Source organism: Eulemur rufifrons, chromosome 12, assembly GCF_041146395.1.
Source record: "Eulemur rufifrons isolate Redbay chromosome 12, OSU_ERuf_1, whole genome shotgun sequence".
Classification (NCBI taxonomy): domain Eukaryota; kingdom Metazoa; phylum Chordata; class Mammalia; order Primates; family Lemuridae; genus Eulemur; species Eulemur rufifrons.
In genome coordinates this window covers 16612075-16634833 of record NC_090994.1, presented here as the reverse complement: position 1 = coordinate 16634833, position 22759 = coordinate 16612075, and the positions used below count along the sequence as shown (strand labels likewise).

The 22759-nt window shown below is 40.6% G+C and overlaps 1 protein-coding gene across 6 annotated transcripts in view; it reads right to left on the bottom strand.

Annotated features, from left to right (window-relative positions):
* The window catches only part of RBPMS (RNA binding protein, mRNA processing factor), a 165868-nt gene that overhangs the window by 62868 nt on the left and 80241 nt on the right, over nt 1-22759 (bottom strand). The window lies entirely within an intron of this gene.

Genomic DNA, 22759 nt, shown 5'->3' with positions numbered 1-22759 from the left:
CTTAGAATTCGAGCCACATTCCTCTAACATCTTTAGCAGCAATGCCATATTTGGTAATCAATATCCTGCCGGGCTCAGTTTCTATCCATAGGGATTAGCCAAGCCAGAAACACTGAAATGTTAAAGGATGATGAAGAGGAGGAGGAAGAGGGGCAGGGGAAGGGGAAGAGAACAGGGACGTGAAGATGAATAAAAGAAAAAGGGAGCAGTAAGATGAGAAAGAGGAAGAGAGGAAGGAGACATGAAACAAAATCCCTTGTGCTTTTAATTAAAGCCCAGTAAGATCCTTCTCTGGCTCTAATAACTTCACGTTAAATGCTGTCAGGGTAAAGATAAGTGCTAAGTGGAAGGTTGATTTCAAAAATCAACCTTTTCTCCTCTCTGGCTTATAATTCACCAAAACAGTTCTCTCAGAATGACAGAACCTTTCAACCTTTCCCTTCCCAATGGAAGTGTTACATGGACCAGAAGGGAAAATTTCTGCGTATCAGCATACTGATTTGAGGCTACACAGTGACTCACAACCCAGTGTGACTGGCTTCGGGGACAGCCAGGTTCCACAGGATCAAGAGGCTGATTCCCTACCTCTACTAAGGGCAAACTCTGGGAGATAAAAGACATTGTCAACAAATAACGTGTCCCTGTTAGTCGGGTATACTTGGGAGTCCGGGGCAGTTTCATGCAAAGAAGGTGCCTGGCTAGGGCCAGGGCAGGCATCACAGACGAAGTGACGGGATAGGAGTTCACCAGGTGGCAGTCCAGGAAAGGGCTCAGCAAACTGCTGTGTGACAGGATGCAGAGAGGGTGTGTGTCTGGGGGGGATGGCTGGACAAGCAGGCTGGGGTGAGATCACAAAGGACCTTTTATGCCCTGAGTGAGGACTCTGGAGTGTGTGTATGGCTGAGCCATGAAATTTTTACAATGGGGGAACAATACGATCATTCGTAACAAATCCCCAGCAAACGTGGGACCACGTGTGGGGACCACGTTGGAGAGTCATGGTTGTCAAAGGTAACTCTAGAGGTGGCAGGGAAGATGGATCCAATGAAGAGGCTGGAACAGACCAGACGAGAAACAACTAGAGCAGCTGTGCGAAGGGAAGTCAGGGTGAGGAGGCCGCTCTGACAGTGCTTCTTGGGGAAGGGCACCCAGGGGTCAATGTCAGCACAGAATTCTGCATTCTGTGTCCTTGCTGTCCTTGTCCACAGCTGCCTATGGAAAGGGACAGAGGCTGCGCAAAGTGACCAAACATGTTTTCTCTTCGGGGGATTTCACCTTTGAGTGTAGCGACACAGAAAATGGAAGTGGCTGGAGCTGAGTCACCTTAATAGCCTCTCACCAGAGAAAAGGTCTCCGCACTCGTGTCACTGGGGGATGCCCGAGAGAGTCTTGTTTATTTGGTACCAAAAAAAAAAAAAAAAACCAAAAAAAAAACAAACAAAAAAAACAAACCAACAACCCAAGAGCACTTGAATTCTGTCTGCTAGCCTCTGTCCCAGTGTCCTTACAAATGGTTCTATCATTAAAGCTAGTTTATTAGTCCTTGGTGAGTTTTAGGGACAATGGAATCATGCATTTAGAGAAAAAACTGGTGAAGAATGAGGCAGAGCTATACATACATGTTTAGAAAGATGTCCATGGCTAGGTTAAAAAAAAAAAAAAAAAAAAAGATACTCAATGGTGTTTAGTAGCAGGAATATACAGGGGAGAGAGGACTGTATACAGACATGTGCATTTCCAGTTATCTGTGTACGTCCAGGAATGTGTATGACAAAACCAACCTGTTAACAGCAGTTAACTTGGTGGGGGGCAGGGGGACTTCTCTACAATTTTGTATTGGTTGAAATATTTACAAATGTGTATAATTTATAAAATCCAATTGAGTTAACAAAATAAAGAGGGAGAGAGATAGATTAAGAGTTTTTCCTTTAGAGGGCTAGCAAAGCCAGAGCACAACCAACAGTAGGCACCTTGGCACACAGCTCTCAACCAGCTGCGTTTTTTGTTTGCTTTTTAAGACAAGCAAGGTCTAGCTCTGTCGCCCAGGCTGGAGATCAGTGGTGCCATCACAGCTCACTGCAGCCTCCAACTCCTGAGCTCAAGGGATCCTCCTGCCTCAGCCTCCTAAGTAGCTGGGACTACAGGTATACATCACCATGCCCAGTTAATTTTAAAATTTTTTGTAGAGACAGGCTCTCACTATGCTGCCCAGGCTGATCTCAAACTTCTAGCCTCAAGTCCTCCCACCTTGGCCTCCATTTATAGAAAAATTATAGATGCAGCACAAAGAATTCCTGTACAACCTTTGTCCAGATTTCCCAGATGATGGCATTTTACCACATTTGCTGTATCATTCTCCCCTGTTCCTTCTCTCCCCTCCCCCAACACACACCTATATACACAGCTCTTTCCCTGAACTGATCAAGTTGCAAGCATGATGCCTCTTTACAGTGTACTTCAGTTTGATTTATTAAAAACAAGAACATCTCTTTTGTCTTCCTGATTGAGGGTCTAATCTAGAATCATACATAGTATTCAGTCACCAGCTTTTTAGTCTCCTTTAACCTGGAAGAGTTCTTCATTCCTTATCTTTTGCGACCTTGATATTTTCAGCGAGTACAGGATATTTATTTTGTAGAATGGCCCCCACATTGGGGTTTACCTAAATTTTTTTCTTGTTTAGATTCAGGTTATACGTTTTTGGCAGGAATATCGTATCAAGAGGCACATGTCATTCTCGTCCTGTTACTAGTGATGCTAACTCTGATCACTTGCCAAATTTCTCTGTTGAAAGGTTACTATGTTTACCCTTAACTAATAAGCATGTCATAGAAAGATATTTTCAGACTATATAAATATCTCATATCTCATCAAGTCTACCAGTTTTAACATCATTCAATGATTTTTTTTTTTTTTTGAGACAGAGTCTCACTCTGTTGCCCAGGCTAGAATGAGTGCCATGGCGTCAGCCTAGCTCACAGCAACCTCAAACTCTGAGCTCAAGCGATCCTCCTGTCTCAGCCTCCCGAGTAGCTGGGACTACAGGCATGCACCACCATGCCTGGCTAATTTTTTCTATATATATTTTTTTAGCTGTCCATATCATTTCTATTTTTTTAGTAGAGATGGGGTCTCGCTCTTGCTCAGGCTGGTCTCGAACTCCTGAGCTCAAACGATCTGCCCACCTCGGCCTCCCAGAGTGCTAGGATTACAGGCGTGAGCCACGTCGCCCGGCCATCATTCAATGATTCTTAACTGAAGAAATCATTACTATCATGGTGGCCAAACGATGCCTTGATGATCTGACCATTTCTTTTATATACAGCATATCAGTTATTATACTTCAGTTCGACTTTTCTACGGAAAAACTTTCCCTTCTGCTGTTTAATAATTATTCATTTACGTCAGTACTGAATTACAAATTTATGTTTTATTCTATAAGTTTATAATTTATTACTACTATTATTTTACTGATTGAATGGTCTCAGTAAACTCACATTCATGTTTATTTCTCTATATCATTTACATATATTAAAAATATATGTAGATGTATTTAAGTTCAATACTCATAGCTCCCCTTCCAATCTAAGAGCACTGGGTTAATTCTGGCTTTCTCCTTTGCATACTTGTAACTCCTTTCTGTGACAGTGAGAATCCTAGCTCTCATTATCCATTACACATCCATTTATTTGCTCGATACAAGAATGCACATTACATAGTTTCAGAATTGCTAACCAATACCACTGTAAAAAAAAAAAAAAAACAAAAAAAAACCACAAACCTATTAACTACAATCCAGTATTTGGTTTTTTGACTTCAACTTTAAGGTGTATAGCCAATATGTATAGTTAATAATTAATTGGGGGCCGGGCGCGGTGGCTCACGCCTGTAATCCTAGCACTCTGGGAGGCCAAGGCGGGTGGATCGCTCGAGGTCAGGAGTTCGAGACCAGCCTGAGCAAGAGCGAGACCCCGTCTCTACTAAAAAAAATAGAAAGAAATTATATGGACAACTAAAATATATATATACAAAAAATTAGCCGGGCATGGTGGCGCATGCCTGTACTCCCAGCTACTCGGGAGGCTGAGGCAGGAGGATCGCTTAAGCCCAGGAGTTTGAGGTTGCTGTGAGCTAGGCTGACGCCACGGCACTCACTCTAGCCCGGGCAACAGAGTGAGACTCTGTCTCAAAAAAAAAAAAATAATAATAATAATTAATTGGGTTATCTTTCCCCATTCCTCCCACCTTCGGTGTGGTTGTGTGATTCATTTGAAATACAGTCAGATTCTTCCGTTTCTTTGTATTCAATTTGGAATCTCTCCCTACCCTTGTGCAAGGAAAACTGTTTTACCACTTTAAAAGTTAAAGTTCTTCTCCATAGGTTCTGGGAAAAAATAATTGATCTTTCTGTTTACCCATTTACAAAGAAGTGTTGTGAATACTGACTACAAAGCTGAGGACCCAGGATTTCAACTCCCCCCCCACCTACTGTGACTTCAGGACATACCAAACCTCTATCAAAGAGGCTTCTCAGTAACCCAAAGTTGCTTTTTTTTTTTTGGTTGTTTTGTTTTTTGAGACAGAGTTTCAACTCTGTTGCCCAGGCTAGAGTGCCATGGCATCAGCCTAGCTCACAGCAACCTCGAACTCCTGGGCTCAAGCGATCCTCCTGCCTCAGCCTCTTGAGTAGCTGGGACTACAGGCATGCGCCACCATGCCCGGCTAATTTTTTTCTATATATATTTTTAGTTGTCTATATAATGTCTTTCTATTTTTAGTAGAGACGGGGGTCTCGCTCTTGCTCAGGCTGGTCTCGAACTCCTGAGCTCAAACGATCCTCCGGCCTCAGCCTCCCAGATTGCTAGGCTTACAGGCGTGAGCCACCGCGCCCGGCCTCCAAAGCTTTTAATGTCACTTATTGTATTTTTTAAATGAAGTATGTTGAAATTTTAAAATAAAGTTAAAAGATAATTTGAGCTAAAATTGATATAATAAATACTGCTGTAAGAGTCATGTATGTTTACAGCCGTATGTTTACAGCCAGGGCCATGGGAAGGGGACATTCTCGAGGCTGAGTTACACTCGATGCCTGGCTTTTCCTAGTGAATCCTGGGCACAGAAAGCCTTTGCAAGGTCCCCCAATATGGGCAAATTCAAAATTTTAAGAACACTATTGCATTATGGCAAACCATAGCAAACTACGAGAAGCACAGCACCCCAGCGCTCATCCCACCGTCAGTGGGACCTGCTCTCCCCGGGGAGACAGCCACAGCCACTGACTTCTTTAATCATTTCCTATCGGAATCTCCTTCCGTTTAACACAGCCTTTCCTGATCTAGCGTCCAGTGGATCTGAGACACGTGTATTGAACTAGATGAAACTGCCTTTTTTTTCCCCAGTAGAATAAAAAATAGTAAGGTAGCAGCAATATCATAAGATTCAACCTAATAAGTTGAAAAGACTTTCCCCATTGATTCTATAATAAGCTTTCTACTGCTCCTTTCTCCACCTCTAACTCCAAATGAAAACCCGCTTCCGCTGAAAGGAATGTGGGGGTCCAGAACTCCAGCCTAATCAGGTGTCGATACCTAAGGACAAATAAACGCCCTCTGCTTACGTTATAGGGTTCCGACAACTCATTCTAATACAGAATGAAATTAATTTTTCACCGTAACTATAAACAGTACAGTAAGATCCGAATGGATGAAAATCCATTTTTCTTTTGTGATCATCTGCTCAGTTCTTCCCTGGCCTTACCAATCTTTTAACCTTTGAGGTTATGAGGAGGTCAATGAAACTCTCAAGCCAAGGTCAAACTCGCCACTATCCACTAATCCCTCTCCGACCTTGTAATCTGATTAATCTCAGTACTTGATCTTGTTTTATCTCCCCTTCCTCCACACACCACCCTCCTTATCTTGGATTCTGGTTGTAAAATCCAGATCCTCTGAGGGTTGGGGCACCCATACGCCTCTTCAGGTTTTCCCAGGCACAGACCCCGGTAAATATCCAGGGCTGCTTCCTGAACTTGTTAGATCCTTTAATGTTTGAGGCTTCCACAGGCGGTAGTTGATCGACCTGGTAACCACTGCTGGCCTTTCTGAGTAACTGAGGCTGAATTTTGATAACTTTTTAAGTCTTTCTTATGAGGCCTACGACATCAGACCTTATAGTGGGATTGGGGGATGGGGTAGTAAAATGATTTCCTTTCAAATGTTCAAGAATTACCAAGCATTACACAAAGGAGTGAACCAACATTGCTGATTACTGTAAACAGTCCCTGAAACAGTATCCAAGGGGAAGGAACTAACTCAATTCTCAGGAGTAACAGAAGAGAATGTCACGCATACTCAGCTGACGGTGTGGGGGTTCTGTAAGGGATTTATATTCAAATTCACTGAGATCATGGCTTGGCTGGGCCTTAGTAAATAACCATTTGGATTTCTCAGCAACATCTATGCCTTCTTCCATGATAAACTTAGTGTTCTAAGAGCAGTTCCTTTCCTTACAGTTGCCTAGAACAAGGCAATAAATAAGTTGATAGACTGATTCCTATTACCTATGTTTGCACATGTTGTACTCAAAAGATTTCCAGTCATAACAGCATGTGGGCAAGATATGGGCAAGATATTCGGAGGTTGGAAGGCGCTTCATGGTTCTACTGTATCTGAGTCCTTTCTTGCTAAGTGGCCAAACACTGAAGTCTGTTTTATTTGTAACTTAAATTTCTATTTAGCCTATTTAATATTTAAGTGGAAATTAAATGTTTTTTAAGACACTGCTGGATCATATGCTATTATAGATAAACTCCCTATTTCTCCTTCTCCTCCTCCAACCCCCATAACCCAGCCATTAAACTACCTGCAGTCTATTTGCTTATGTATTCTGGATATTTCATATAAATGGCATCACAGGTATCATCTGTGACTGGCTTCTTTTACCTAGAATAATGTTTTCAGAGATCATCCGTGTTGAAGAATGCAGAACTTCATTGTTTTCACTGCTGAATAATATTCCATTGGATGGATATACCACATTTCATTTACCCTTTCATCAGCTGATGGGCATTGGGGTTGTTTCAAATTTTGGCTGCCATGAAACTTGTGTACAAGTTTTTATGGGAACATATGTTTTCGATTCTCAGGAGTGCAACTGCAGTTAACTGTGTTAACTTCTTTGAAGAACTGCCAAACTTTTCTAAAGCAGCTGTACTGTTTCAATCCTCTACCAATGTATGCGTCCCAGTTTTTTCTACACTTGCCTGACACTAGTTATTGCCTATCCTTTTTATTTCAGCCACCCTAGTAGGTGTGAAGTGATATCTCATTGTGGTTTTGATTTGCATTTCTCTCTGCTGTTGTATTTTAAGACACTTTGTAAAGAGGGCTAAGAATAAAAGCCTTCTACTGTTTTCAAAGAGCATTTTGGTCACGTGGAAAGGAAGTATCTCCTAGGGACCACAAATCTTTCCACAGTATAAAGGGAAATGAAGTCCAAAGAACTGACTTTTTTTACCTTTTAGGGGTTAAAAACACAAGTTAGAAATATAAACTGTTTTCTGAAAATTATTGATAGACATGTCATTTCTATCAGAAACTAGGAGGTAAATACATGCTTTAGAGATATTCTGAGCTCTCGCAGGGACCGAAATGTATTTACAGTTTTGAGTATCGTCAGCTTTCCCTTCTACAAGCATCATAAAACAGATTAGAAACAGACTCGAGGCAAAGTGTATGCAAAAAGCGTCCCCGGGAGTCTGTGAAAACAATTTTTACATTCAGGTGGCGCCTTACATGAGTCAGTGACAGGCCAAACACAAACCCGCATCTGGGGAACCTATGACGGTGAAGTGCATGGGACACATTCAGGGCCAGCAGTGTGTAGGTAAGTTAAAAATCAATGAATAGACATTTTCTACCACTTATTAACATATCATGTGTCGTAAGAGAAAACTTGTAATGCCCAAACATTCTTAAAAAACACAACTATCTGTGACTAAAAAAATCTCAAGAGTGGGAAGCCAGTAGAACTGGGTCAGGTTCTCTGATGCTGAGCAGTAGAGCGTTAGCTACATAAAGCATGAAATTCACAGAATTTTAGTACTGAACTGATGTAATAGTTCTGAACCATGTACCCTCCACTGCCCCTTGCCCCTACACTCCTTATGGGTATCTGGAAACGTGTGAGGATGTTTTGAGGCTGTTATATGACAGAGGACCCTACTGGCATTAGTCACTATGGGTAAGTCCTACAAGGAACAGGACAGTCCATACAATATAGAAACTGTCTCATCCAAAATGGCACTAGCTTCCCCAACAGATGAAAAAATTAAGATCCAGAAAAATCAATTAATCTGTCTAAATTCCCAGTAAACTCTTGGTAGAATCCATATCAAAATTCAATTCTGATTCTTGACTGGGTGTTCACGTAGGAGGACATTACAGTTACGTGAGGTTCTTTATCTTACAAAGACCACATTGTTTTCGGATAATAATAGAGGTGGTTGTTTAGTTTCCATTGTGCTGAAACTTAGGTAGACGTGGATTCCAACGGAGAATGAACAAGTGAGGGAAAGAATCCATCAGATGTAAACGGTATTTCATACTTTTCCTAAATAAGGGCATTGCTCGCAGAAACACCAGCACTGTTAATACGACAGCCCGAGCTGCTGGGTCGCTGCCCATTGAGAAACCGCATCAGACCAATTACGCCTTGTTCTTTTTTTTAATCCAACCACCTCCAAGGGCTTGCCCCCGCCTTACCTTAGGACAGTCCGATGTAACACACTGACTGCCACGTGAGTCGTATCTAACTCACTGATGCTACTTTCGAGTTCTGGGCCTTGTGAAGCACACACAACTCACATCTCTTCACCTTGGGAGCAGTGAGAACTATTTTTCAAGTTGCATGTAACTCACGCACAGGAAACGATAAAAAAATCACCCCTTTGTCATTAAATAAGAAAGGATCGTTTTATTTTCGAAGTTTTCATTCTATTTTTGTAATACAACACCGGGGCCCCAAGGAAACTAAGTTTCTTTTCTAGTGTGGCAGTCAATACTCATTGTCCTATTTAAATCAGAATTATTTGAAAGCACATGTTCCTTTCCCACTGGTAAAATAGCTATAACACATTTCAAGAAAAAGACCCCTCTCCAAGGCTGTTTTATGAGGCCACAGAGCCATTCTGCCTAACACTAGCCAATGAGTCCAGGCACAATTCCTTGCCCCTCCTCCACTGCCTAACTTAACAGTCTTCCAGGAAGCATTAGTTTACTAGCTATCCTGTAACCCCTTTTTCTTGTTTTTAACCTCTTTAATGAAAAAAATAATAATTTTATTTCTAAACCTGACATTCCATAAAACACAATAAAATCTTATTCTGCTTTGAAGGTTTTAGTGACGTCTAAGTTTAGAATGTTTTCACAGGTTCATCCTTGATTTCAAGACTATGTAATTTCCGCTCAGACAGAATCTATAACAAGCTAAGTGTTGTAACAGAATGATCTTGGCCGTGATCAACCAATGACTACAAGCCTAATCTGATCCCTCATTAACCATCCTAGGCCTTGGAATAAAAGGATTTTAATAATATTTCCCACTGACTAGGCCACTTCCTAAAATACAATGTATCCTTGGTTTCACTTTCATTCCTGTGGATGGACTGTAACTCACACCCTTCCAACACCAAGCCAAACTCCCACAGTAAAACCTACAAATTAAGGGTAATGATGTAACATCTGCCTCAATAACAAAATGGGGAAACCCTCATTTCTGCTTCCTGAACTCAGAAAGACTAGAAAAGCACCTAGGAGAAGACGGTCTTGGGTGATCAATCCTCTTCCATTTATTTGCAGACGTAGCAAGGAAACTAGTGCTCTAGGAGTACAATCAGCTGAAGTTAATTATAGTGACAATTATGAAAGAGACATCCTAACTCAACGTCACAGTGATTTTTGAGGAACCTTCTCAACAAGTACGAGGCTTAAATGGTGTGTGTGGACTCTGGAGCCTGACTGCCTAGACTCCACTCCACTGTTGACCCTGGATATGTTGTTTGCCCTTTCTGTGCCTCAGTTTCCTCAGCTATAAAATCGGAATGATAACAGTCCATATATTGCAGGGCTGACTGTAAAGATTAAACGAGTTTTTATAAATGGTTAGATTACTGCCCAGGTATGTGACAACCACTAACCCCTGGGGCGCAGTGCTTAGCAGCTATGGGGCTGCTCTTCCAAACATGGACTGATGGGGTTTCTCCTCCTTTGGCCTTTTGGAGAGGTGCTGCTAACAGCTTGTGAAAGGATGAGAGTCATACTCAGCTCTGAGATTCCCCCAACTGGGAGGCGGCGGCAGGATATCCAAGCTGCCGTCCAATCGGATCCTGTGCAGTTTCAGAGAATTTTTCTTTTCCACCATCTGTTTTCATTTCCCCCCCAGGGAGCTGATGTGTGTGTCCTGCTCCTCTTGCCCCATTTCTGCCCATTCACACAGTCTGGGTAGCTCTTAGGGGCCTTGCTGGTACCTGCAGATAACGTGCAGGAGAACTAGGCAGACAGACATCTGGATCTCCATCTGCCTTGACCATCCACCCCAGCTAAATTAATTTCTCTTCCCACTAACATACACTTGCTTTTTTGTGTTAGCCAGCCACCCCTGTGTACATAACCATGCCCTAGGAGAATCTGCTTTGTATAGGGTAACTATAAAGTCATGACAGGGCCTTTGAAGAAGCTATAAACTCAATCTTTAACATGTCAACAGAATCAGAGTCAAGCAGAGTTTATTTTCCAAAGGGTTGAGAGGGCATAATTGTTTGAACTTTTGCTACTATGTTCTCAGACTGCCCTGAAAAGGATGATTGAAAGGCCTTGGGCCCTGACAGTGATAGGAAGGGGTTGTCTCCAAGCCAGACATGGTCAGCTACCCATTAAAGCAGTATTTTACAGTGACACTTTGAAATAGATAATATTACATGGGAAGAAACATAGGCCAGAGTGCAGATGGTACTCTTTTACTCAGGAATCCTGACGTTAACATTTTTTACACTGAAAAAAAGGGGTCAACTGCTTTGGTAGGGACAAAGGCATCTCTCAGAATCCTTAACGCACCAATACTAAATGTGGCTGGTGCCGCAGCAGGGCCCTTTCATGGTACAGCCCTCACTCCTCCTCTTGGGGGGCTCATTTTAGGACAATGAATACAGCCACAAGCATCCTGTCCTTTCCCCTTTGCACGAATGCTTTTACCCCTGCTAATATAGTACTCAACATGAAAGCTTCAAAGGAAGTAGCTCTTAGGCAGTAGTTTTCAATTTAGTTAAGTTTTCGACTCTTGGGAGGATCTTGTGATTTAGGGCAAACCTACAAACAAACTTTTAATGGTCCGCATCTGCTTGATGTCAGCCTGAGACATTCCAGGCTGATGTCTGTCACTCTACTGGACACCAGGGAAAGCTGAGAAAGTTTATGACCACCTTCACCTATTTGGGACATCAGCAAAGAGGATCTGTCTCAACCAAGCACGCCATCGTACTTCACCAAAGCTTTATGGTGTCACCTCAAAAATTTCAGAGATTATCCCTGGTAGTCTAGGGGTTAGGAAAAAAAATTCCAAGATCAGTGATAGCCTAAACAAAGGTAGGCTAGAAACCATACTCTGTCAATGTGACCATGTAAATGACTTCTAGGTTACGTGGTTCATCTCTGTAAAGCTCAGATCATGGGCTTGAATCAGTGAGTTTGGCACCAAGGAAAAAAAAGAAAAGAAAACAATAAAACTAACAAACAAAAGAAATCACAACCCCATTCACAGTCTACATTACGAAACCAGGCCAGTCCAGAAAATATAACCTTTTGGTGACACAGTGTGTATCAGATGAAACAGCAAAGGTGTTTACAGGCAAATCCATTATCAATAACAACAATAGCAGAAATCTCTTTTCCTAGTGATAGCAAAATGAGAGCACCACTTTTATTCATAAAGGCCACATATATGCCCCGCTTAAGTATAAAACCCATGATTAAATTGAGAAGGAATGAGTTTTTGGACAGTTACTAATTTCATATCCTATTAGTAGATGACCACATGGTCCTTTAAAAATAAAAGGTTTTTCTTTTCTTTTTTTTTTTTTTTTTTTTTTAAGTTAAAAGGGTTACTGGTATCAAGACTAGGGTTCCAAGGATATTTTGAGTTTTTTAAAGAAAAGAATAATTATACATCATCACACACGAATCTTCTAATTATTGAAAAGAAGATAAACCTGCTTTTGTATCCAACACGTATTACGCACATACCAGGCAAAATAAGACAGTGGACACGAACTCACAACAAATGTTGGATGATTAACACTCTGTAATATAAAGAGTCTCAGAATTACAAAAACCGAGTGTGTCTGTGTTTATGTAGAAAAGCATATGGAGAATAAGCCCTACTTGTGGGGTAGGCAGGCGAAGAGAATGCACTGAACATGCTCTTCTTTTAGCTTCACCTTAAGTGCTTGTTAGGTCATCTGAGGACCCGTCTTAACTTTCTGTACATGCTTTAAGGATCATTCTGCAAAGTTTACTTTGAGCTTTTATTAGTGGCTGGTGGAGAAGAAAAAAGGAGGTGGAGGGAGGAGAGAAAAACAGGGCTGACATAAACAAACTCTACGCCTGAAAAAAGACAGTTGCCTGAACTTTCCAAAACCATTTGAAAAGACTTCCATTTAAAGATCAGACAGAGACCACAACAGGCCTCGGAGTATATTTTTATAACCCTGTTTCTGCTCTCCAGTTTTTTAGCCATGAACCCCCTAAACCCAGTAAGGTCCAGCAAAGACTCTCCCTGGGCATGCACAACCAAGTTTAGGTAATGTTAATGAAGTTAAATACCAAGAGGAAGGAGAAAACACGTACATTCTAGTTACTGATTTTCTTCTTTCCCCATACAGATATCACAGTCTCGATCTAGTTATTGATTTGCAAGGTGCACAACCAGACAACGAAAATTCTTTAGAAAGAAAAAACTGTAGTTTAAAAATAAAAAATATTTTTGTAAGTCAATAGCTTTATATCCACTACTGAGGATAAAAAGGAATACCATGTATACCAATAAATTATTTATGAGTCATAATTTACTAACACTACTACAGATAAATTAATCCATGGTGGGTGGGGTGAGAATCTTTGATGAATTCAGTAAAAATGCAGACCTAAGGAAAGAGGGTTGGCCAGATGCGGTGACTCATGCCTACAATCCTAGCACGCCAAGAGGCCTAGGCAGGAGGACTGCTTGAGTTCAGGAGCTCGAGACCAACCTCAGCAACAGTGAGACCCCGACTCTACCAAAAATAGAAAAATTAGTCGGGCATCGTGGTACATGCCTGTAATCCCAACTATTTAGGAGGCTGAGGCAGGAGGATCACTTGAATCGAGGAGTTTAAGGTTGCTGTGAGCTATGATGACGCCACTGTACTCTACCCGGGGCCATAGAGCAAGGCTGACTCAAAAACAAAACAAAGCTAAACTAAAAAAACCACACACATAAATAAACTAATTAAAAAAAAAAAAAAAAAAAAAAAAGAGGGCAAAATTTCTCCTTAAACCCATTTTTTGAAAACCTCTAATGCCGGCCATCAAATGGCTTGCAAGCTCCTTCCAACCAAGAATTTGGAGCTTAGGCACAAGTTAGTTGAAAAGAATGTAAACAGTCAAGTCCAAACTTCGGAAGTTCACTGTAAAGTACTTCCTGTGCTGCACAGAAAGCCAAAACAAAGTGGAGCGAAACCCATCTCACCTCCGAGGGACGTTAAATCAGCGCTCTTCCTCCGCTCTAATGCATCCCTGACAAGACCACCTACTGGTGACCCGACGTGGCTGAGGCAGAATGTCTCCCTTTCTGCAGAAAGGCTTGTCCATACAATAAACCCGAAGTCAGGGATCTCACTGGCTGTTCGCTTAAACAGATTATAATGAATGGATATGGGGGTCTTTGTTTGAAATACAGATTCAACCGGAATTTGAAATGGAGAAAGAGACAGGCACAATTTGCCAAGCTCAGCAGCTCTCGCCTGTAATCCCAGCACTCTGAGAGGCTGAGGCAGAAGGATCGCTTGAGCTCAGGAGTTTGAGACCAGCCTGAGCAAGAGCAAGACCCTGTCTCTACTAAAAATAGAATAATGAAGACAGCCATGGTGACATGTGCCTGTAGTCCCAATTACAGGTGAGGCTGGGACAGGAGGATCGCTTGGGCCCAGAAATTTGACGTTGCAGTGAGCTGTGAGGACACCACTGCACTCTAGCCTGTCTCATAAAAAATGATATGTCGCATCAAAACATCCCCATATCACTTTGAGGAGGTTAAATTTTATCCTACTCCTTAAGGTTTTAAGATGTTCTAATGCATTCCAAATACAGAGCAAGACTACGGGTTTCAGCTTTGTGTACCTAAAGTTCAAATCCTTATAGATTATCATAAACATTAAGCCGGTGTGTGAAAGAGAGCTCTGAAGCTTTTAGTCATTGTGATGGTGCGATCATTCACTAAAAAGTAAAAGGCAACAACAAGGACAGTGATTTTTAAGGTGCCAAAATATGCTGCTCTGCAGAACCATCAGTAACGCGGGAGGACTTTTTGGTTCCAAAACTGGCTTAGCATCTTAGCGGCAAAACAGGTCCTAGTCGGTAAATAACTCACTCTTTGTACTTCATGTTCCATGAACACTAACTATGTTTTCTACTTATATTTACAACAGTGGCAAATTTGATTCTCAGCATTTTCTGGAATACCTGAGGAACCATGAACAAGGACAAGATCAAATGAGATCATTTAAAAAATGATAGAAATTTAAATAAATAGATCCTCAAAAGAGGCCACCATGAAAATTCTGAGAGCAGTCTCACTTAGCCCTGTAATTATCTGATTAACAGTTTTATCTAGAGTAGAGCTAGGCAAATTTGAGATTTCCAAATATCCTGGTCATTGGAACATATACTGGTTTGTGTGTAGGAACCTGTGGTTCTTCCTGTCTCCCCAGGGAAAGGATTTCTGGCTAACATTTCTGGCTACTTTTCATTCTTCAAACTTCCTTACGATTTCTTCTACTAGTGTTGGATTTTCCAGCTTCCTATGTAAACCAATATTAATAGTTAATTCAAGTATCTCACTTTTCTTCAGGCAAATACTAATTGGAAATTTAACAAAAATTTTTTTTTTTTTTTTTGGCTAAGTCAAGTGAAGCAGTGGGAGTGGAGAAGAAACAAAGGAATTCGTAATCGATCGTGATCAGTTAGTTGTAAACACCACTGCACTGGGACCAGCCTAACAAATTCTGCATAACTAAGCAAAATGCATCCTGATTTGCTGTTTCAGAACAAGTTTTATTTTATGTGCTGTACCATCCTGGGAAGGTTTTCTAATAACCTAAAACCGCAGGGCCATCATGAAGAGAGCAGAGCACCAAAGTGAGCCTTTGCCTTTTTGAAAAATCATACTTGGGTTATGAGTCACTTTTGGTGGTATGTCTTCCATGGTGAGCTTATTGCAAACTTCCGGGGGTGGGTGGTGGCGCCTAGCTGGATTAAGCTGTTTGTCAACCCCCAAGTCCAGGCACATAGTTGAAAAAGAGAGAAGGGCCCAGCAGCCTCCCATCATGGTGGCTCTATACTGACATAAGCCAAGTCCCCAACCCAGTGACGCCCAATGGCTGCCTTAAATCTCTGCAAGTCAAGAGCAAGCGATGATAAACAGATTTAACAGATAAACACGAGATCAGGATCATGATCTCATCTGGCAGCCCTGCGTATTTCCCATCCAAAAGTCCCAGCTGGGATCTTACTAATTGAGCCTCTTCAACAACTTTGAGCAACAGCCTAAAAAAACGTGGGGAGAAAATTTTAAAACTGATAAGAAACACATTGACATGGTGCCTAGTGGAGGGTTGGGGGGGGCGGAGCCAAGATAGGTCATCTAGATGCTTCTATTTGTGAAAAGTTTTGTTTAGTGGAAATAATTCACGTAACTCACAAGCTGTACAAATATTAAGATCAAAAGTCTTAACTTGCACAAGCTATCAGGAAAACCTGACATACAGGAAACAGAAACTATCATCCAGGCATCTGTCTAACCAAAGCCAAAATGTCTTTGTGCGGCCAGTGCCTGTCTCAATTGCCTTCGTATCCCTCTGTACTCAAGAGTTTGCACCAGTACTTTATGGGAACATCATTTGGCCAAGAAAGTATATTCACAGTAAAGGTTTACGTACAGAGCATTTGCAAATATTCTTGTTTGGTGACTGCCCAATAAAACTTTGGAAAGTGAATAATACCCCCATTTCACACATGAGAAACATGGTGTAAGGACTAATAAATTAATTACACCCAACTGTTAAGAAAGTTAGTAGCTGGAAAGCTCAAGTTATTTAATATAACTATGTACAAAGCTGGAATCAGTGTGATATAAATAACTGTAGTGTTTACTTGAATGCCAGGAATTTTACAGAGATAAATAAGTTTTCCTGATTATATCAGTTTTTTTTTTTCAACATACGACACTATCAAGTACTTTTTAAACATGTTTTCTTACAAATTATTAAAGACTTTTCTCAATATTCTCTTTTGACTACAAATACTATTAAATCAATAAATTTCTCAATAGTCAAGAAATAATTTGAAACCATCAACATTTTCAGTTCCTCTTAATTTTTTCATTGATTATTTTTTTTGAGACAGTCTTGCTCTGTCACCTGGGTAGAGTGCAGAAGGGGCGTTACCATAGCTCCCTGAAACCTCAAACTCCTGGGCTCAAAGCAATCCTCCTGCCTCAGCCTCCCAAGTAGCTGGGACTACAGGCATGTGCCACCATGCCTGGCTAATTTTTTTTTTAGTACAGAGACAGGGCCTCATTGTTGCTCAAGCTGGCCTCTAACTCCCTGAGCTGACCCAATCCTGCCTCAGCCTCCTAGAATGCTAGGATTACAGGCTTGAGACACCCCACTCTGCCTCTTTCCATTTATGTAGGCTCCTTTGCATTGTAAGTCTGAGCGACAACTACCTTTTTCCTCTTCAAATCAAATCCACTTTTTCTTTCTTTATTCCAAAATCTATTTAGACCTTGAGAAAATACCTTTCCTTCATGTCTTATTAAATGAATCACACAAGGGTTGAGTTTTCCCCCCTTCTGTTGTTTATTAATAGGTAAAACAAACTGTTTAAGGGTAACACAGTTCCATTAATTAGAACTGCCACCAGAGAAAAGAAATGTTACTAATCCCTGTTAAAAGAAATATTTTAAATCACATAGGACTCTAAAAGAACTCAAATCTATTACAATCAGTCAATAAGCATTTAGCAAGAACTCAATGATGACTTCATACCTACTAGGATGGTTGTAATTCTATTAAGTTATGAAGTATGAAATGTCCGATTTCCTTAAGAAACTAGGGATAAGTCAAAATTTGTGTTATTTGTGATTATGAGTTCTGTTGTGGAACCAATGCAGCTCACACAGCTCAAAATATCAATGACATATTTGGGAAGGATGTGACTAACGAATGCACAGTACATCGATGGTTTGACAAGTCCCATTCTGGTGATTCTAATCTTCACAACGAGCCATGTGGGTGACCTGAGACGAAAGTGGATAATGATGGGCTGAGAGCTGCAGTGGAAGCCAAACCATGTCAGCCTACGTGTGAATTAGCAGCAAGGTTTGATGTTACTAATCCAACAATATTGGACCCTTTGAAACAAATCGGCAAGGTAACGAAGCTGGATAGATGGGTACCATGTGAATTAAACAAGCATCAGAAGAGAAATCACCTCGAAGGTTGCCTGTCTTCGCTGTTGCGACAGAAAGGCAAACCACTTCTATACCGTATTGTTACGTGTGATGAAAAATGGGTTCTTTTCGACAATCACAAGCGTTTGCCACAATGGTTGGATAAAGATGAAGTGCTGAAACACAGCCCCAAACCGAACATTCATTAAAAAAGGCTAATGGTTTGATACTGATCCAGGTCTACAATAGATAAATTAAAAAAATAAAATAAAATAAACTAATGGTGTCTTGTTGGGTGGTCCAACAGTAGTATTATCTACTACAGTTTCATGAAACCTGGTTGGCAGATTATAGCGGACGTCTAGTTGGATGAAAGGACGAGAACACTTGTGATCAAGCAGCTGAGACTGGTCAATAGAGACAGGCCAATCCTCTTACAAGACAACACTTGATAATGTGTCACACAAACAACGATGCTCAAACCATGGAGGCTGGACTTGGAAACTCTCTGTCATCCACTGTAGTCACCAGACCTTGCACCAACTGACGATCACACTTCCTTCCAGGCCTTGGACCACTTCTTGCAAGGAAAAATATTCAATTCTCAACAAGCTGTGGAAAATGCCTTTTGCGATTTCATCGCCACTCGCTCTCCAGGCTTCTTTGCTACTGGCATAAACAAGCTACCACTAAGATGACAAAACTGCGTTGATAGTTCAGGTGCATATTTTGATTAACTGTACCGCTTCTTGTTTGAAATATAATAAGCTAAACGTTTTGATTTGAAATCGGACATTTCATAATCACCTAACAAAAACAAGAAATAAGCATTGGTGAGGATATGGAGACATTGGAATCTTCATACGCTGTTGGTGGGAATGTACAACCGCTGGTATTTTACGTTGTTTTTGTAAATTATGTAACTTTCCCACTGTTGGTGGGAAATGGTACAACCGCTATGGAAAACGGTTTGGGAATTACAAACTAAACAAAAGCTAAACATGTAATTATTTTATGATCCAGAAATTCCACTCCTAGGTATGGACCCAAAAGAACTGAAAACAAGGACTTAAACACTCCTATGTCAACGTTCACGGCAGCATTATACACAATAACCAAAAGGTAGGAACAATACACATACCAGGTTTCCATCAATAGAAGAATAAACAAAATGTATATATCCATACAATGATATTGTATTGAGCCATAAAAAGGTATTACAGTCTGATAATGCCACACTATGGATGAACTTCAAAAACATGCGGCCGGGCGCGGTGGCTCACGCCTGTAATCCTAGCACTCTGGGAGGCCGAGGTGGGCGGATCGTTTGAGCTCAGGAGTTTGAGACCAGCCTGAGCAAGAGCGAGACCCCATCTCTACTAAAAATAGAAAGAAATTATATGGACAGCTAAAAATATATATAGAAAAAATTAGCCGGGCATGGTGGTGCATGCCTGTAGTCCCAGCTACTTGGGAGGCTGAGACAGGAGGATCGCTCGAGCTCAGGAGTTTGAGGTTGCTGTGAGCTAGGCTGACGCCACGGCACTCACTCTAGCCTGGGCAACAGAGTGAGACTCTGTCTCAAAAAAAAAAAAAAAAAAAAAAAAAAAAAAAAAAAAAAAAACATGCTAAGAAGCCAGAAACCAAAGGACAAATATTCCAATATTTGTACAGGCAAACGCATAGAGACAGAAAGTAGATAAGAGGCCACCAGGGGCCAGGGAAGGAAAAATGTGGAAGTATCGCTTAATGGTTACAGAGTTTCTGCTTGGGTTGATGAAAAAGTCTTAGAACAAGACAGTGATGATGGCTGCACAAAACAGTGAATGTAATCAATGCCACTGAATTGTACAATTAAATTCACTTGAATGGCAAATTTTAAAATATGTTTTATCATAATTTACAAAAGTAATGTAAAATACCAACATTGAACTATACACTTTAAATAGGAGAATTGTATGGTATGTGAATTGTATCTCAATAAAGCTATTTTTTTAAAAAACCACAGAACATCAGGGTACACTGGTAATTAGAGATCACTTAGATTAATTAGAGCACAGTTTGAAAACGAAAGCCAGTCACCGCACCAGCTTGACCGATGTTTAGCTGTGAGGGCAATTTGTTGTGATGTACGTAGTTTGACTGTATCAGACTTTTTCTAGTTCTCATATAGTAATTTATACAAGAGTCTAAGATAAAATGTAGCCCAGTAACAACTATTCAAAATCAGAGGAGGAAGGGTATCAAACAAATGGCATGTAGACTAAAGAGTCTACAACCATTTAAAGTACTTTAGATGAGCAATTTCTGAGTACCAGTAAGACAATGCCTGTTATGGAGTTATCAATAATAACCAGAATCATACATAAGCCTATGGATGTGAAAGTTAATGCAGATCATTCTTATTTATCAAAAAAAAAGATTTCCTCTAGATGACAAAGGCAATTTTGAAGTTCTCACAGTTGCTGGAAAGAACCAGAGAAAGCTTATTCCTGTATCTGCTGAGAATCTTTACCCTCAGACCTGGTTCCTGTGTGCCTTTTTAAAGTTTCCACACATCAGGATTTTTCCCAAACCAACTTAACTCCCGATATCACTGGATGTGACTTAGCTTCCAAAATTGTAAACAAATGCTAAAAATAATTTCATACTTTGGATTATCAGTGCCCACTTCCAGAAGCACAGACATTAACAAATATGTGCAAAGGGCGAAAAATAGGTCAGATATTTTGCTGTCAGGTTAAAGAATAGATGGGATTTCGGATCATCTGGGTTAATGGGATCATAGAAAACCTAAAGGGAAGTCTGGGTTTGGGTTATTCTTTGCCTAATTTGGGAGTTTTTGCTATAAAAACAAAACATACTGTTATTTACTTTAGGAGCTTTGAGTAATTCCCCTGCTAAAAGTTCAGTGTTACAACTTAATTCAATCTGAGCATGTTTTTCCATAAAATTATCAAACTGAAGCACAGTCCAAAACTGGAGGAAAATAAGTAGATCTAAAAATCAGTCATTTTGGGAAAAGATGAATTATTAATACTAATTAGTAAACCAGACAGCAACCAAGACACAGAAATCATAACAAGAGGAGAAGCTCCAAACACAGAGAAGTGGTTCAAAACACTGACGCTTACTGGATTGAGGCTTAAGTTTCTCAATAGTGGAATAAAACAAAACATTACAGCACTGAACTCTCTCCCCAAAGCAATGTGAGAAGAAACTTAAGAGAAGTCCGGGCAGATGACATGAGAGGAGAAAATTTTGTAATGGCCATGAGCATTTTATGTTTTTAACTCATGGATTAGAAAAGATGGCCCCAAAAAGAGCATCGTACGTTGCATCAGAGAGAAGACAACTGTTAACTTCTTAACATTACCTGAAATAGGCACATTTATGATTAAGTACATTACCTTTCTCTGCAGGGAGAAGAAATTACTCCATGGTCACATATCAAACTTTACCGTGGCCATTTGTCCTGGACAATGTGAACTAAATAGTCTTGTCATGGCCACCAGGAAAAACGCAGCAACATTTCATGTACAAAGCAAACATGTTGCATAAAATGGATAGGACTGAGATGCAGGAAGCTTACTTTTAGTTGCCTCCTAGTTGCAGCTCTAAACGCACACTTGCTGACTGAGTCACCCATTCCTTCTCTAGGTCTCTAACTATCACATTGCAAGATTTCTAGGATATCTCTAATACTTTACGCATAAAAGTTAAAAATGTCAAGAAAGAGATCACCCAGGAGCTCAGTAAATAACCCTGTACTCACAAGCAATCCCCTAAGCAGCAGAAAGCCCAGGTTCATTACTCCACAGGAAAACAGAGTTCCCCTTAGGGCCACAGAACAGAACAGAACTAGATCTGTTTTATTTGGGGTTGTCCCCAAGTTATTAATGCATGAGTAGCAAACAGCATTAATGATTAGGGGGAGAGGGTATTACTACAGGAAGGCTTGCTGCCAGTGAAAAGAAGAGAGAGTTGATTATAAGGAGAAGAATAACCTACAACCAGATCTCAAGACCAGAAAACACAGTGATCTGAGGCCAGCTGGCATCGGGGTAACCAGGCTTGAACACCTCTATCACTACGTTCTAGCAGAATGTACACCTGCTATTTGTAACGCTAACCCTTGAACCACCAAGAAAAACTGAAATTATATTGGCTGTATTCTATTTAGTATGGCAAAGCAAACCCAGTTTGACTATTACCATTTAAACATTTAAAAAATAAACTTCAGTTATCTTAAAAAAAAAAATAATCAAGCGAGTGCCTAAGGGAATGTTGCCGTGTCAGATGACAGAGGTCACTATAAAAGCCTATTGTTCTTCAGACAGTGAGTCAGTCATCTCTGTACACACAGCAGATATGAAGGAAGGCAGCGAGAGCCCATCCAGTGAACAAGCCCCAACTGCTGTTACTTCCTTTACAAGAACAACGAAAAGGACACAGTGAAAGCTTCATGTAACATAACTTGAAAGGACTCAGAATATTTTCGCTAATATTTTATTTAGAAAGACGCCCATCCGATTAGAATAAAAGAAAATACTGCGTGAATAGCATTCGTGGATTTATGTTTTGTGTGTATGTGGATTTTTCAGTTTAAAATTTGGTTATATTGAAAAAATTTTGGTTGCATTTGTATAATACAAAAAGCATACAGTAACGTTTATATCAAAACACTCCATGATACACTGTGCTTCAGTGTATACCACTAGTGCTCAATAAAGAACTGCTTTACACGTGGTTCTATAGGAGAGGAACAGAGTGAGCAGGCAGTTTATTCTGGCCAAATCCAGAAAAATTCTGGACTCCTTTGGATTCGTGGAATGCTAAGACGCTCCTATGTGCTTTACATGAAAAAACAACAACAATCTAACTGTTTCTTCAAGGTTGTGTCACAGTGACACCATCATACCAAGTAAACAGACTCAATGAAGGCTTTCCCTTGGGCCTCCAAGTGCTGGGATTATCAGGTCTCTCTCTGCAGCAGTCT